This window comes from Eupeodes corollae, chromosome 1, assembly GCF_945859685.1.
Source record: "Eupeodes corollae chromosome 1, idEupCoro1.1, whole genome shotgun sequence".
Taxonomy (NCBI): domain Eukaryota; kingdom Metazoa; phylum Arthropoda; class Insecta; order Diptera; family Syrphidae; genus Eupeodes; species Eupeodes corollae.
Window position 1 is genome coordinate 11250980 of NC_079147.1, and position 16375 is coordinate 11267354.

At 32.4% G+C, this 16375-nt stretch overlaps 1 protein-coding gene across 5 annotated transcripts in view; it reads right to left on the minus strand.

The window, feature by feature from the left end:
• LOC129938749 (tyrosine-protein phosphatase 99A) overlaps positions 1-16375 on the minus strand; it is a 771051-nt gene that overhangs the window by 65077 nt on the left and 689599 nt on the right. The gene's annotated exons all lie outside the window — the stretch shown is intronic.

Here is a 16375-nt window from a genome sequence, read left to right on the forward strand (position 1 = left end):
TTTCCCTAGTATTTTTTTTCTTCCCGGGAGCAAACTCCTGCTATCGGGATTTCCCTACGGAATTCTTTTTCCTTGGGAACAAATTTTGCCAACATGAAAATAATAAATGTATGTTCGAACATAGCTTTGGAATCATTTGACAGTCGGTTCTTAGTGGAAAAACTGTTTTTTTTTTTCGTCCTAGACCTAATCCTTAATTAAAAATGCAAAGAACATCATATTTATCACTAATCCATAGGGCGATTTCAAATAAATGGAACTCGAGCTTTACTTTAACTTTTGCTTTAACCTCCTTTCTCATCGCTTCCATTTCCATTTTAGGACACAAATCTAAAACCGATGAGCTTCATTTTGACACAAAACATATCTTAGTCGCTTTTAAATCTTTAAATTAAACAAAATGTTCGCAGATGAAAACCAAGACGACAGCTATAACTGGCACCTCAAGTAATTGGCTGAATTCTTTCATATTCTGACATTTCAAAGACTAAGGGTAAGGTTTGTTTGTTTTGTTTTTTTATTTCAAAATGTCACTGTCACTCATGTGTTCTGATACAGAATTTTATATAAAAGAAAATATTATTACAATGTTGGAGTATCTAGCTCAATAATTTAAGGATGAAATTACAATCCAATTCATAGATTAATGGATTGCGATTACTGAACACACCCACATCTATTTTTATACCTATCTGACAATGGGTGCGTTCAACTAATAGGTTTTCAGAACACAAATTAATTCCACTTCAAATGTGAAAGTAAATAATTATTTCATGAGAATTTGGATATAAAATGTAATCAAATGTCATTATCATCATACCGTATGACAGCTAGCCAATTAGAAGCTATAAAATTTAGATTAGGTACTCAGCATAATTCTTTTGGAAAAACTTATTTTAACTTCCGCTCCCAATTGATGGATAAAAGAACAAGAAAGTGAGGCTTCCATTTTTAATTTTTGTTCCAAAATGTGTATTCCACTCTCTAACGCAAGAAATTAAATCTAAGTTGACACCAATAAACAGTTCAGCTAAACGTCAAAGTGACATATTTAAAAAAAAATTATTTTTTAGTTAATTATTTTTTCTTTATTTTTTTTTTAATTGAAGTAAAGAGAAACTTGAATGGCAATGAAAAACATATTGGAATATGTAGTCAATTTTTTCATTTAAAAAATTGATATTTGAATTTTGGAGTTATCAACTAAATGAACACATGTTTTAATATTTATTTAAACTATGTTAAATCGTTTATAGTATACTTTATATTTGTGAGAAAAAAGTCAATTTAGGAGACTTTAAAATTGTATTATTAGGAGATTTCACGTTAGAAAAAATGTAATAGGGTTTTCCATGGACAAATTCAGATTTAATTTAAAAATTGATTGTTTTTCGTGGCCAATGAAACATGATTGGAATTCTTTGTCCATGTATTTGTGTACGTGTTAACGAGTGCGGTAGAGCTCTTACAAGCTCATTGTTTTTTTAAAAATTGTTGAAGCAAGATCGGTTGACTTGATCTTAAATCAAAAATAAATCAATTTATTGATTTATTTCGCCCATGGAAAATCAGATCAGGAATATAAACATCATTTTGTTAATGAATAGTGTTGAAGGTGAAAAATTAAGGTAAAAAAGAAGCGTTCAGCAAAGTTATTCTGTTTGTTTCATTTTGTTCACTTAAAAGAGTTTATCTTTTTAATGACAAATACAAACATTTGCTAAAACTGTATTCCAATTTTCCGAATTTCGCTCTTAATCACATTTCTTTTGGGTGGATTTCGATGTATATACAAACATTTTAATAATCTCTTGTTAAAAAGTAAAACATTATAAAATTAATTTATGAGTAAAATGAAGAATTCTGAAAAGAATTGCGTCATAGGCAACTTTGATTTTTCGACATCAAAAGATTTTCAAGACTTTCATTAATCCTAAAAGAATCTTGTGAATGTTAAAAAAAAAACATTCAAAGAAACAGAATTCAATCTTACTTAAAGATAAACATCAGAAAGTATCCAAGTCTAACTTTGAATAAAAAAAGAAACAAAATTGTATTCATTAAACAAATTTGTAAGATTTATGAAAATATATTTGTACGAATTTAGGTATTCAACAAAAACCAATGGTTATCATTTTAAAAGAGTACGTATAACCATTGCGAGCAGTTCTGAAATTGAAATGAAAATTTAATTGACATGAAAGGATTTTAGCGGTTTTTGCTTCTAATCTAAAATCTTTATCTGACTGTATATTTTGAGTTTCTTATTTTTAACAACAAAACAACCACCCACCGCCACAGCCACCGCCGCGTAACCACACCGCCACGGTGTGGACGCAGTCCTAATTAGGAAATGAAACTTTTCTATTCAATTTCGCTAAACCAAAGTTTTTCATAGATTGAATTTCTTTATTTTTTTTTTTTAATTTAAGATAAAAGAATGACCAAACCAAATTGAACTGAAAACTCAACTGAAACGTCGTCGGCGTCATCATCTCCATCGTCCCTGTTTGAAATTCTATAAAACCAACATTGCAACCTCTTGACTGACTGACTGTCTGTAATTTTTGTTTAATTTCGTTCCAACCAACAAACCATCAACAAAACAAAAAAAAAGGTCAAAATAACTTTTATTTATTAATAAAAGGGTTTAAATCTCGTTAGCTGATTAAATTTTCATTGGTTTCGATGGTTTTGGTGGAAAAAACATTTTTGTTGCCTTTCTTAATAATTATGATTTATTTACTCATTGATGAGGATTCGTCACGGTTTTTAGGGATTTCTTATTCTTTTTTATTCAAGGAAAGAGATTTGAATCTGATTTGTTAATATTTTGCACCCTCTTGATTTTGATGAAGGAAGAGATTTCGAAAAGATCCACTTATCAATTTACAATTGCTGTAAGTTCATTAATCTGAACGAATCCCACTTCCTCAAAATATATAGAACTTCTTCGTTATGCTAAGTATAGGGTATTGTAACATATAAAAATATTTATCAGATATATGTACATACTTTCATAACTATGAGAAAATGTCGCAGGTGCGTTGAATTTGTATGAACTAAAAAGTTTTTGTGAATGTTTTAGACAATGTTTAAAAATATCAGATGTTATTATTCAAGGCTTCTGATAATTGTTTACACTTTCATTATTTATTAAATACGAAATGTGAACGTTATGACATAAATTTAAAACTAACATAGTTTCATTCATTTTAAGATTTCAGTTTTGAGATTGTCTTTTGTAAGGTCAATGAGTATAGAGAGTATAGTTCTAAGGGGTAAATTTCTTCTTAACCCTTAGCAGTTTACTCAAGGCGTAACAAAGTGGTATTAGAGGTCTTAAACCTTTTAAATTTATAAAACAAATGACATATGATGATAGCAGGAATGTTTGAGAAGTGACTTCGCTACAAAAAAATTAATGGCGGATCTTTGAGCGTTAGTTTTCTTGGCATGTGGTAATTAGTTATCCCAGTGTGGCCTTATCGTTGTTCAATTCAAATTTGCTTTTTTTTAATTAATCAACCAAAACCGTGAGAAATGTTGAAGAACTCTCCAACTGGCATGATAAATTCAGCTTAAAGTCTTAAAATATCCACACATCTTTTTCAATTGGGGTTTTTATCGTGAGGTAATGAGTTATGAAGCTACAGCCCGTAATGTATTGAACGTTAAGCCTGAGAGAACAAGAAGCAGAGGCAGACCTGATATCCGATGGAGTGATCAAGTTAAGACCGACGAACATCAATTTGGTATTTAAAACTGGAGGCAGTAAGCTAGAAATCTGGTAAGCTTGCGAAAGTTATTACTTAAGGCCCAGGAGCACAATGCGCTGTAGCACTATCTAAGGTACAATAAGTATTTAGTAACCCCGGCTATGGGGCCTGTATGATTGGTGGAAGCTAAGGGAAAAAATAGCCTGACTCAGATTGAAATACAATCGACGACGAATAAATCGACATAAGATCGTTCTATTCAATACACCAGCTATAAAGCAGAATTCAAATATGCTCTGTGACCAGAAGGAGACGAATTCAACACTAAGTCATAATTTATTTAAGTCTTACATTTGTCAGTATTCAAAATCAAACGATTTTTATTGCACAATTTACAAATTCGATAAAGAGCTTCTTGTAAGAGGAGATAATGATGCATATTGGTCTTAAAGTTTTGAAAATTAAAGTGATAGGGAAAACAAAGTTGGATAAAGCATTAAACAATTTTTATGTGCTGTTAAAAAAAGAATCTCTATACTTGACAGTACTATACGTCCCAAATAGAGCTCAAGGTTAAACTGATGTGCATTTCTAAAAGTACGAGTATTACGGCTGAATTGTTTAAGGGGGGGAATGCAACTGGCTAATTCGACAGAACACTGTTTATAAAAATATAGGTAGAACAACGAAAGGCATGAAACATTGCGGCGGTGTTTGAGTGACGTAAGTGTTTCGGTTCTATCGCCTATCGTTTTAGGGACACCTGTCCAAATATGCGAGTTATATTCAAGTTTTGGACGAATGAAGGCTTTGTAAATTACAGCCAGATCAAAAGGGGTGACAAATTTCTGGACCCGTCGGAGAAATCCTAGGCACCTATCAGCGTTTTTGGCGATATCGAATATGTTATCATTCCATAAGAGATGATCGGTGATACCTGGATGCAAGTACCACTCATGAAAAGCAGCATCGGGTTTGGGTTACGCTTTAACGACAGGAGACAGCATTGAGTTTTCGAAGCAATAAATTCTACACGGTTTTTGATTCCCCATTGTACAATGTTGTCGAGATCAGAATTTAATGAGCTTATCATACGCTGCCGTTGGTAGCCCACATCCGAAGAAAAACAATGAGATTCTAAGAACGTATATGAAAAGCTGAGGGTACTATCATCCGCGAAACAATTTAGTGGGTTAGAAGTTTCAGACAAAATATCATTAATAAAAATAAGGAAGAGCGTCGGAGACAAAACGGAGCCCTGGGGCACACCAGCTTTTATTTTGTGAATAGTAGAATTGAACCTGTCCAATACTACTTGAATTGAACGGTCCGAAAGCTAATTTCTAACCCAACGAAGAAGGGTTGATCAATACCAAATGCACCCATTTTCGATAAGAGAGCTTGATGCCAAACTCTTTGAAATATCAAGTGCAATAATCTTACTTTCTTCAAACTTATGTAAAGATTTTTTCCACTGTTTGGTGAGATAAACCATGCGATCACCAGTCTTTAAGAAGCTTACGTTCTTCAAGATATTTCTAAAGCTGATAATGAATCAGCGTTTCATTGTAAAGAAGGGACGTGAGTGCTATTGGACGATAGTTCGATGGTGAGGAGGATTCTCCTTTTATAGGGCCATGCTGGACAAATGCAGTTTTCCATCCACTCGGAAAGATACCTGTAAAATAGGACAAATGGAAAAGCTTACGCAGTGGTTTTTCCAGCGTTGTAGAACACCTCTTCAGAACAATAAGGGGGATACTGTCCGGGCAAGCGGATTTGTGAATGTCAAGATTTTTAAGTACTCTAGTAATTGAACGAGTGCGAAAGAAGATTCGTCCCATAGAATCGTTTACGCTCTCAAGAACAGGAGGACTCATGACACTCTCAGTTATCGTCGAATTAACAGCAAATTGTGCTGCAAGCAAATTGGCTATATTAATCTTGCTTACATGTGGAATGACATTGTGGACGAGCTATATCTATTTTTAAGATATGCAAAAATACACATAACGAAACGATTGTTAAGTCCATTTTTGCTGAATTCATTAAAAAGAATTTCATGTCTTAAATTGTCAGATTCCTTGGTGAAGTCTTCTTAGACGCAATAGACTTAAAAATGTTTTTCGAATGCATACAAAGAAAGAAATTAAATAAATTCATTGAACTGTACAGGTGGTAGATTTATGTTTTTAAATACGATTTTACCAAATTAATAAACGGTGCAGGGAGGGGGAGTCATTTCATTGAAACTAGTGATCGTGCATTGATGTTGTTGAAGAGAGTTTACGTGAAAAACCACGACTTTTGATACGGACAATTGCGGCCTCACAGGGACTTCCAAGAGAGATAAATTATGAAATTTTAAACAAGGATTTAAAGTTCAATTTATTCAAAATTTAAATCATTCTAAAGTTTTTTTTTTCAAGAATTCTAGGGGCCAGGCGACAAACTTCAATAGTAACAATACCAACGCATAATGGTTTCAAAATGGCATCAATAGAATTTGACACGTGTCAAACTTAGCTGTTATTTGGATTGTCAACTATCTAAGATCAGGTAATAGTTTGACATTTGCGATAGTGGATCGCTTGGGAAGCAAATAAACTGTTAAGATTATAAAAACTAACTGCGAAAGTGGTTATTCAAACAAATCCACATTTTGAGTATTACGCTTTGATTTTTTGACAGTTATGGCTGAATCACAAACACGCTTCAGCTTCGGCTTCACCTGACGTTTACTAGTTCATCCATAGGAATTCAATGCATGCTATCACAATGGAGCTTCGACCTCACGTTTCGTTTGACAATCGTAAGGAAAAGAACGTAATGTAACGTAATGTGACTCCAAACGGAAAATCTAGTTCAATTATCTGAACATTTTTTTTGTCTGACAGCTCAACAGTTATAAAAAATGTCAACAAACAAAATATTTGCTCTTTGGAGGGATGAAATAATAGAAATGTCAATCAAAGCAACCTCAAAGAAGGCCCACCGTAACGCAGACGAAGCCGAAGCGTGTTTGTGATTTAGCCATTATAATCAACCTACTACGCAATTTTATATGATTACAAAATTGTGAAGACATTTTAAAGTATTTGAAACGTTATTCATTTGCTGTCGAAAATATTCGCTGTGTGTGTTTTATTTTGTTTAAGTTTCAAAACTTAGAAATGAATTGCCCTGTACTATGAAATTTTAGAAGATCGAAATAATTAAATAAAAACTAATTACCACACATTCCGCAAAAATACAAACAAATTCCTCTTCAAATTCGTGCTCAACTTAACCGTGACGAATCTCAAAGCTTATCCTGACCCATTGACTTTGAAATAAATAAAAAAAATATTTTTTTTTCAAATAGTTAAACGATTGCTTTTGACTTTTAAAGCAAATACAAATATTGCAATTCAGTTTAATCAAACAACAACGACACAACAAAAAAAACTACAAGTTCATATATGAATATCAGTTAAAGTGTTTTTACATTTTTATATCTAAAAATATATGAATATTAATTTTAATGTTCTTTTTTTTTGTAAACCCACTCAAAATCATCAATCAAAAGCTATAGTGTTCAATTAAATTGCTTGAAATATCCGTGTTCTGTCACGATTGCAAATTATTCTTCAATTTCAATTGTAAATTGATGCACTCTGATTTTTATTATTATTAAATTTTTTAGTATCACTCAATTAATAATAAATTTTCTATAATCTCTTTGGTGTTGGTGGACAAAAAATAAATGATCACAGCACAGAAAAGTACATAACTGGCATTATTGATTTATAAAAGCAGTTTTGAGTCCAACTTTTTTAATAAGTTTTCAAGTATGTTACGTAAAATGGAAGGCAAACTTGAATTTACAATGCAAAGGTATTTTACTAACACTAGTTATCTGTTGTGTAAGTGCAATAATCGTTTGAGGAAATAGTTTTAAAAACCACAAAAATTCAAAATCTTAAATTCAAAAACAAAAGTAAATCGTCAATACAAATAAGAGCGCATATAAATTTAATGAAACTGTAATGAATTTTCTTTAAAAAGTTGTATTTAAAACGTTCGAAAAGTTAAACTTTGAAAAAATCGTTCCTTTATGATTGTTGTTTGTTTTATTTAGAACCAATTAATCCAAACAAACATTTAAATTAATTATCAAGTTTGTTTAACAACATTTTCCAATTTAATGAAAAACGAAAAAAAAATATCACACATACGCCACAGTGAACAAACAAGATTTTCTCTGATTACCATTTTGTTTAGTTTCCTGGGGTATTTTTTTGTCTAATTTATTTACAAACAACTTTTATTTTTTTAAAACATGCTAACGAAGCTAATTAATCTATCTACCAACTAAAAACTAAAACTTCCCTTTGGGTATATGGCATAAAGGACCTCTGGCAATATACGAGCAGTGCGGTTGCCGTGGTAATGGACTGACGACCGACAGCTAAAACTAAAATATGTGTCGTTCCACTTTAAAATTTTCATTTTTCACAGTGTGATAAGTTTTATGGGACATGGGATATAAACACTACGTATTCAGCTGCGCATAAAACATGGTGCAATAAGGAGTTAATAACCTTATCCTTATTTTTAAAGGTAGGTACTTAAAAAGCAAATAACTCACACGCTTTCAACCAAGAGTAAAAATAAAACGCTCTGGAATAATTTAATAAAGTTTTTCTTGCAATTAAATTCTTATCTCTCTCACGTGAAAATTCACATAAAAAGAAATCTGTCTAAAACTTTTTTGCGTTGGTCCTTTTTGTTGAAACTTCAGGACTGGCAACGCCGCCGCCGCAGACACAGTTTTGACGGGCCAAAACGCAGATGCAAAATCAGCTTTCGTGTCAATTGTGTATAGTTTGGTTCTTAAATCCATTTGGCGAAGGCATGGCACAAAGTCGCATAGGTAGCTATAGGAACGAGTATGCAGCCATTCGGCTATATGAAGTTGTCAGCGGGTATTGAGTTGCAAAGGCATATTCTTTGTGCATTTTTATGTTCGTAAGTTTTTCCGCAGATGTTTTTCCAAGGTGATGATGTTGATAGCAAGAAGTATTCAAAAACTTTTCATGATTCTATGATGCAAGCAAAAAGTTTCACATTCCAAGCGCAAAAATATGAAAATTTTCCATAAGAAAGAACATCCAACAAAAAAAAACTAAAAAATCAAAACAAACCTATCACAGGGACAGGGGGAGGAAAAGAGAGCGAGTAAGAGAAAAGGAAAAGTTTATTAAAAATACGACTGTGCATGAAATAGATACCACAGCAGAGCAGAAGACTCCTCGCTGTAACTTCTCCTGGCTTCATTCGACTTTATGCTTTCTTGGATAAGGATACGTATTTATGAAGTGCAAAAACAAACAAGCTAACAAATAGATAAGAACTGAGAAATTGCATCATCATCGTCCTCATCATCATCTGCTTTTGGAAATTGTCACAAGGATAACATCCTTAAGCTAACGTTATATGTGAAATTTGTCCATCACACCAACTCCAATAGAACCACCACCGCACCGTAGGACCGTCACCATCACCGCATTTAAGTCACAACACATAAAATCCGAAATGGAAATGTTGGTAGTTTTTGGAAAAGTTTTTGACGGTTGTGTCTTTATTTTTAAATTTTTGTATGAGATACAAAACGTCTGCTTGTAGTTTTTAAACTTTTTGGGTTTTTTGTTTGTTTAAGGATTTTTGTATTTACCTTCTTCCTTTAATGTAAGTTCTGTATTGATGCCAACATGTTCTTTAGAATGGTTTTAATTTGGGACTTTATGGTTTTCAAATAAACATTTTAATGAAAGTCTTAATAGGAATTGGTCTTATAAATAATAAATCCATCATTTCGGATATTCGGGTTAAAAAACGTTATAAACTAACATAAAAGATATCTTGAGATATCAGTAAACGTGGTAGCAAAAATAGAAATAAAAAGTTGAAGTAGAAAGTAGAAATAAAAGTAGAAGTAAAAGTAAAAGTAGAAGTAGAAGTAGAAGTGGAAGTAGAAGTAGAAGTAGAAGTAGAAGTAGAAGTAGAAGTAGAAGTAGAAGTAGAAGTAGAAGTAGAAGTAGAAGTAGAAGTAGAAGTAGAAGTAGAAGTAGAAGTAGAAGTAGAAGAAGAAGTAGAAGTAGAAGTAGAAGTAGAAGTAGAAGTAGAAGTAGAAGTAGAAGTAGAAGTAGAAGTAGAAGTAGAAGTAGAAGTAGAAGTAGAAGTAGAAGTAGAAGTAGAAGTAGAAGTAGAAGTAGAAGTAGAAGTAGAAGAAGAAGTAGAAGTAGAAGTAGAAGTAGAAGTAGAAGTAGATTTTTTTTTTTTAGATTTTTTATTTGATCATATTTCAAAAGTTTAACAATATTAGTTGTGTTACCCACGAAGCTTTTGCTTATCTGTAGGTGGTTGAAGTTACAAAGTATTTGAATTGATTGGATTTGAATATTAAACATAATTTATATTAATTAAAGAAAAAAGAAAAAAAAATATATAAATTCATTAGTGGTTAAGTTTAAAAAAAGGTACATAACAAATTTTAATTTACTTTTATCAGTGCATGGTGTTTAAAATTTAATTTAAATAGAAACATTTTAATTTTTTTTTACGTTTTTTAAAGTCACGAATATTTTTAAGATTTGTAGGAAGTTGGTTCATAATTGATGGTATCGTATAGTTAAGTTGTCGTTTTCCATAGTTGTTGTATATCATCGGTATTTCAAGCAGACCTTGCGCTCGTCTTCTCGTGTTTACACCATGTGAAATAGGTCGCTGGAATCTTAAATCATCGTAGTATTCAAGAACTGCTGTCATCCTAAATATATTTTCAACATTCAGGCACTTCAAATGTAGATGGTTTTTATTAATCATGTTTACAATTCTCCTCTGTAGATTAAGAAGTTTATCTGTATGAGTTTTTGCGGCATTTCCCCAAGCTAATACTCCATATCTTAATCGAGATTCAACAAGTGAATAGTAAACCTGTTTTTGAACATCTTTTGTTGAATATCTTTCCAGATGAAATAACGCAAACATAGCACTCCTCATACTTTTCCTTACGAATGTAATATGCTCGTGCCACAGAAAGTGTTCATCTATTGTGACTCCGAGGTATTTGATTGATTGAACTAACTCAATGGCATCACTTTTTCTTGAAGTCGGACACTCAGGGTTTTGAAAGAAAATGTTGACTGTCTCTTTTTGTTTGTTTGGTGCACGAATGTGCATAATTTTCGTTTTGGTTGCGTTGATGACTAATCCAAAATCATGACACCATCGTGTGACTTCATCAAACTCCTGTTGCATCGTAGAAATCGCGGTTTCAAGACACATGTGTCTGACAACAATAGCTATATCGTCTGCATATGCGAAAGCTGTGCTTTTCTTAAAAATCCGTAGGAGTGCATCTGTAAAAAGTATGAAAAGGACCGGACCCAGTTTTGACCCTTGTGGTACACCATGTGTGCAACTTCTTTCTTTGCTCCATGAACTTCCAACTTTTACTCTAAATGTTCTTCCTATGAGATAGCTCTCCATCCATTTATATAGAGTTCCCCTAATGCCAATTCTGTAAAGGACATCCAAAAGCTTAGTGTGACTCAACGTGTCAAATGCCTTGCTGAAGTCGACGAACATAACCAATACGTGATGGTTTTTATTGAGACTCATGTTAATAGTATTACAAAATTCACCAAGAAGTCTTCCCGTATTTTTATCTTTTTGAAAACCATATTGATTGGATTGCAGCAAGCAGTGTTTCTCAATAAACTTGTTTAATCGTCTTAAGACAACTTCTTCAATACATTTTTCAACAACTGACAAAATCGAAATTGGCCTATAGTTGAGAATTTCACTTTTTTTCCCTCCTTTATAGATGGGACGAATAACTGAAGTTTTTAAAATTTTCGGTACACACCCTTGTGTTAAACTTCTGTTTACTATTTGTTGAATCAATGGTGCCAGCAGATTTGCATTGAGTTTAATGTCGCATCCCCTTATTCCGTCAGCACCTGGACTTTTATTTGGATTCAGATTTCGAAGTATATTATAAATTTCGATTTCATCAGCTTCTTCTACATATATTGATTGAAGTCGTTGTTGACAAGGCTGTCTTGATGTTTTAGCATTGCATACATGTACTATCTTCGTTGCTTGTGTTGAGAAACACTCAGCAAGTTCTTCAATAATGTCAGAAACTTTAGACGTTTTACAAAGATTGTGTTGTACAATTTCATCCACAGACGCTTTATTCCTACCCAATATTTCATTTATTATTCTCCAAGTTTTTTTCGGATCACGTTTTGCGCTCAGTATTTCATTTTTATAAAAGTTACGTTTTTTCATTTGTATTTGTTTATTTACATAATTTCTCATTTTTTTGTATTCAGATTTGTAACTTTCATTTTGAAGATTATTCTTCCATCTTCTATACATTGTATCTCTCCTTTTACACAGCTCAATTATTTCCGGGGTTATCCAACTCTTGATTTGACGTTTTTTTTTAATATAATTTTCAGACGAATCAGCGTATATAGTTTCCATTTTTAAAAGAAAATTGTTGTATATTTTATTAACGTCATTTTCTATTTCATATAGTGCATTCCAGTTCGTTTGTTGCATAAGTCGGTTGACTTTTTCTTGATTAATTTTTGATTGTGATTTGAAATATGTGTTGACCTTTTCTGTATTGTGTTTAATACCGTAAAATGTTGCAAAGTGATCAGATATATCAGTTTCTATAACAGCTGATATTATGCAGTTTTTCGAAAATGAAACAAATATGGGATCAATTAAAGTACCCGTACCAGTTAACATGTTAATTCGAGTACTTTTTTTGATAACATTCATTAGGCCCTTCGAAGACATAACATCAAGAAATTTATTGGTGATCGTGTTATTAAAATCTTGAGTATCAATATTTATATCACCAAGTACAACTAGATCCAATTCATTGCGAGTATTTTCAACAAATTCAGTAATAAAATTATTTTTGTTTAGCGATGGTGATCTATAAATTGCATAAATATTATTACTTCCCTTTATATCTACCATTTTTATATGTAAGCTGTCATAATTTAAAGTTTTCGAGGAGAGTCTTTCATAGCTGACATTTTTTTTTATATACATAGCAATTCCACCTAACCCCGAATCGTTTCTATGCATAAATTCCATATTAAATCCATCAATGTGATAAAGGGAGTTTTCTTCTTCAAAAATATTTATTTCTGTCAAAACTATAATACTTAAGTATTGTAAAAAGTTTTGAATTTCTGCAATAAATACATTCCAATTTTTTCGAATTGACTGGATGTTCATACATATACAACAAAAATTAATTTTTTTTAATTCAATAATATTTAAACCAATAATACCATGCAATACCCTAAAATCAACTTCATCTTCATCATCATATTCACTCATCATATTATTAACTGTCATTCGCTCTTCTAATTCTCTTGTAATTTATAATGTTACAAATGTATTTTTTCAATATCACTCACAGTGCAAATATTAATAGCCTCTTCACTCTCGCATTTACGAGCTAGTATTTTACCTGCAGCTTCCCATACAAATTTCCAATTGCATTCTCTAGCTTTGTTTTTGGTTAGCCAAAGCAAATGCTTATTTGTAGGAGTGAGTTGGTTATTTACAAAAACAACATTCTCATTGGGTTTCTCTCTCCTATTAGTTTTTGCACATTTTATAAAATTTTGTTTACAAGAGTAACTTGCAAAAGAGACAATGATAGCTGATCTCTGAGGGTTTTTTGTTCTCGTTCTGTATATGTCTGTGACGTCGTGTGGGTGAATAGAACAGTTTATTTTCTCTCCCAATTCTTGTACTACGTTGATAAGGTTTTCGTTTGTTGTTGGATATATATTTTTGATTTCAACGTTGGATTTAAGGAGTTGTTGTTCAAGCATATTAACTTTTGTTTCCATAACATGAATGATTTCATCTTTTTTTAAATTATTCTCTTTTAATTCTTTAAGTTCATCAGACAGTTTTTTAATTAGATCATTATTTTTTGTTATACTACAATTAATTTCTTCATACTTGTTGGCAACAAAATCACAGCTTGTTTTTATTTCGGCCATTTCCCTCCTCATTGCCCTCATCTCTTGCAAGATCTGGGCATTGCAACTCCCACCTACGTCTTGCTTGTTGTTTACGTCTGGAGTGGAAGTACTTCGAGTTCGTTTCGATGCTGGTTGAGAGGCTGGAGGAGAAGTAGAAGTAGAAGTAGAAGTAGAAGTAGAAGTAGAAGTAGAAGTAGAAGTAGAAGTAGAAGTAGAAGTAGAAGTAGAAGTAGAAGAAGAAGTAGAAGTAGAAGTAGAAGTAGAAGTAGAAGTAGAAGTAGAAGTAGAAGTAGAAGTAGAAGTAGAAGTAGAAGTAGAAGTAGAAGTAGAAGTAGAAGTAGAAGTAGAAGTAGAAGTAGAAGTAGAAGTAGAAGTAGAAGTAGAAGTAGAAGTAGAAGTAGAAGTAGAAGTAGAAGTAGAAGTAGAAGTAGAAGTAGGAGTAGAAGTAGAAGTAGAAGTAGAAGTAGAAGTAGAAGTAGAAGTAGAAGTAGAAGTAGAAGTAGAAGTAGAAGTAGAAGTAGAAGTAGAAGTAGAAGTAGAAGTAGAAGTAGAAGTAGAAGTAGAAGTAGAAGTAGAAGTAGAAGTAGAAGTAGAAGTAGAAGTAGAAGTAGAAGTAGAAGTAGAAGTAGAAGTAGAAGTAGAAGTAGAAGTAGAAGAAGAAGTAGAAGTAGAAGTTGATTTTTATATTTTAGAAGTACAAGTAAAAGTAGATTTTAAGATTTAAGAAGTAGAAATAGAAGTGGAAGTTGAAGCATTACATTAGTAATATGCTCGTACTACAAAAACCGCCTATTGCAACTCCAAGGTATTTGATTGATTGAACTAATTCAATGGCATCACTATGTCTTGAAGTCGGACATTCAGGAGAAATTGTTGACTGTCTCTTTTTGTTTCCAAAATTGTGGCATCATCGAGTGACTTTATCAAAGTCATGTTGCATAGTAGAAATCGCGGTTTCAAGACACATGTGCCTGACAACAATAGCTATTTCGTCTGCATATGCAAAAGCTGTCAAAAATAAATTGAGTGGCGCAACAGTCCGTAGAGAACCAGGGCCCAGCGACTTACAACTCTTAACTATTCCTGTGTGCGAGTAATGGTGTCAGGAATAATGGGGACCTATACAGTTTCAAGCAAAATCCGAACGGCTAAATTGAGAAAGTACTTTTTCATGACAAGAATCTTGCAGAATTTGTCCATTTCTCGCAAGTTGCAGTACCCATGAAAAAAAAACTTTAGATGGCACAGGCAGGGAACGAACCAAAGACCTCTGGCATGACAGTCCAACGTACCAACCATCATGCCACGGCACAGCATCCCAATAAAATCCCACTGGAGTGCATCCGTAAAAAGTATAAAAAGCACCGGACCCAGTTTTGACTCTTGTGGTACACCATGTGTGCAACTTCCTTCTTTAATCCATGAACTTCAAACCTTAACTCTAAAAGTTCTTCCTATTAGATAGCTCTCTATCCATTTCCATAGAGTTCCCCTGATGCCAATTCTGTAAAGGACATTCAAAAGTTTATTGTGACTCAACGTGTCAAATGCCTTGCTGAAGTCCACGAACATGACCAATATTGTTTTTACTCATGTTCACAGTATAACAGAATTTGCTAAGAAATCTTCCCGTACTTTTACCTTTTTGAAAACCATATTGATTGATTTGCAGCAAGCAGTGTTTCTCAATATACTCAATATACAAGACATTTTTCAACAGAGGGCAAGATTTTCAATTTTCGAAATCGGCCTATAGTTGTGAATTTTACTTTTTTGCTTTTTTGGAAGTTGTCATCGATTTGGAATTTGACAAGCCAAATCTATTCGATTGTTGAAAAAGAAACGACACAAAAGTCAAGTTAAAAAGGTGGACATTTTTTAGACACCGTTTTGAAAAGTAAAGCATTTTTGGGTCGTCGTGAATCAACTTTTCCTCGAGCAATAGTGAAACAGGTGGAAAATGTTTGCTGCTGGGATAGATATTTGAAAAATTAGAACCTTTTTCGTTTCTAGAAACAACATAATTATTTACAAAAACCAAAGTTTGTCAATTTATCGCCTTTGGATTTTGGCAATCGACAAACACATATCACCAAATTAGGTAAAAATACTTTTAAAGTAGAACTCAAGTCTGTCAATCTCTACCAATGTTGTACTTATAATTATAAAAATCTTAATTTTGATTGTATATTGCTAGAAATATAAAATAAAATCTGTTCTTTTTTTAGAAGAAACAAAGATTGTTCCAATTAGTTTTTCTATTCTCACTTTGATGGAAAATAAATGTTGATGTTGCACATCGTTTTCTTTCAAACCGCAGCCAAAAAAATGTAACAATAACAAAACTAGTACAGATACTTAACATACATTTTAAAAAACAATTCAATCTTTTGTTGGTTAGATATTTTTTTTTTTTTTGAAACCCAAATACCAACCCAATATCTGTGTGCTTTGACTTCCAAAACTAATTAAAACCAAATGTATTATTCTCTCATTTATTCACTCGCAATACGAAACAAAAAGGACTACATAAAAAAATCCATAGCGAAGGACATTGCAGCAATTTATCTATTTGATTTT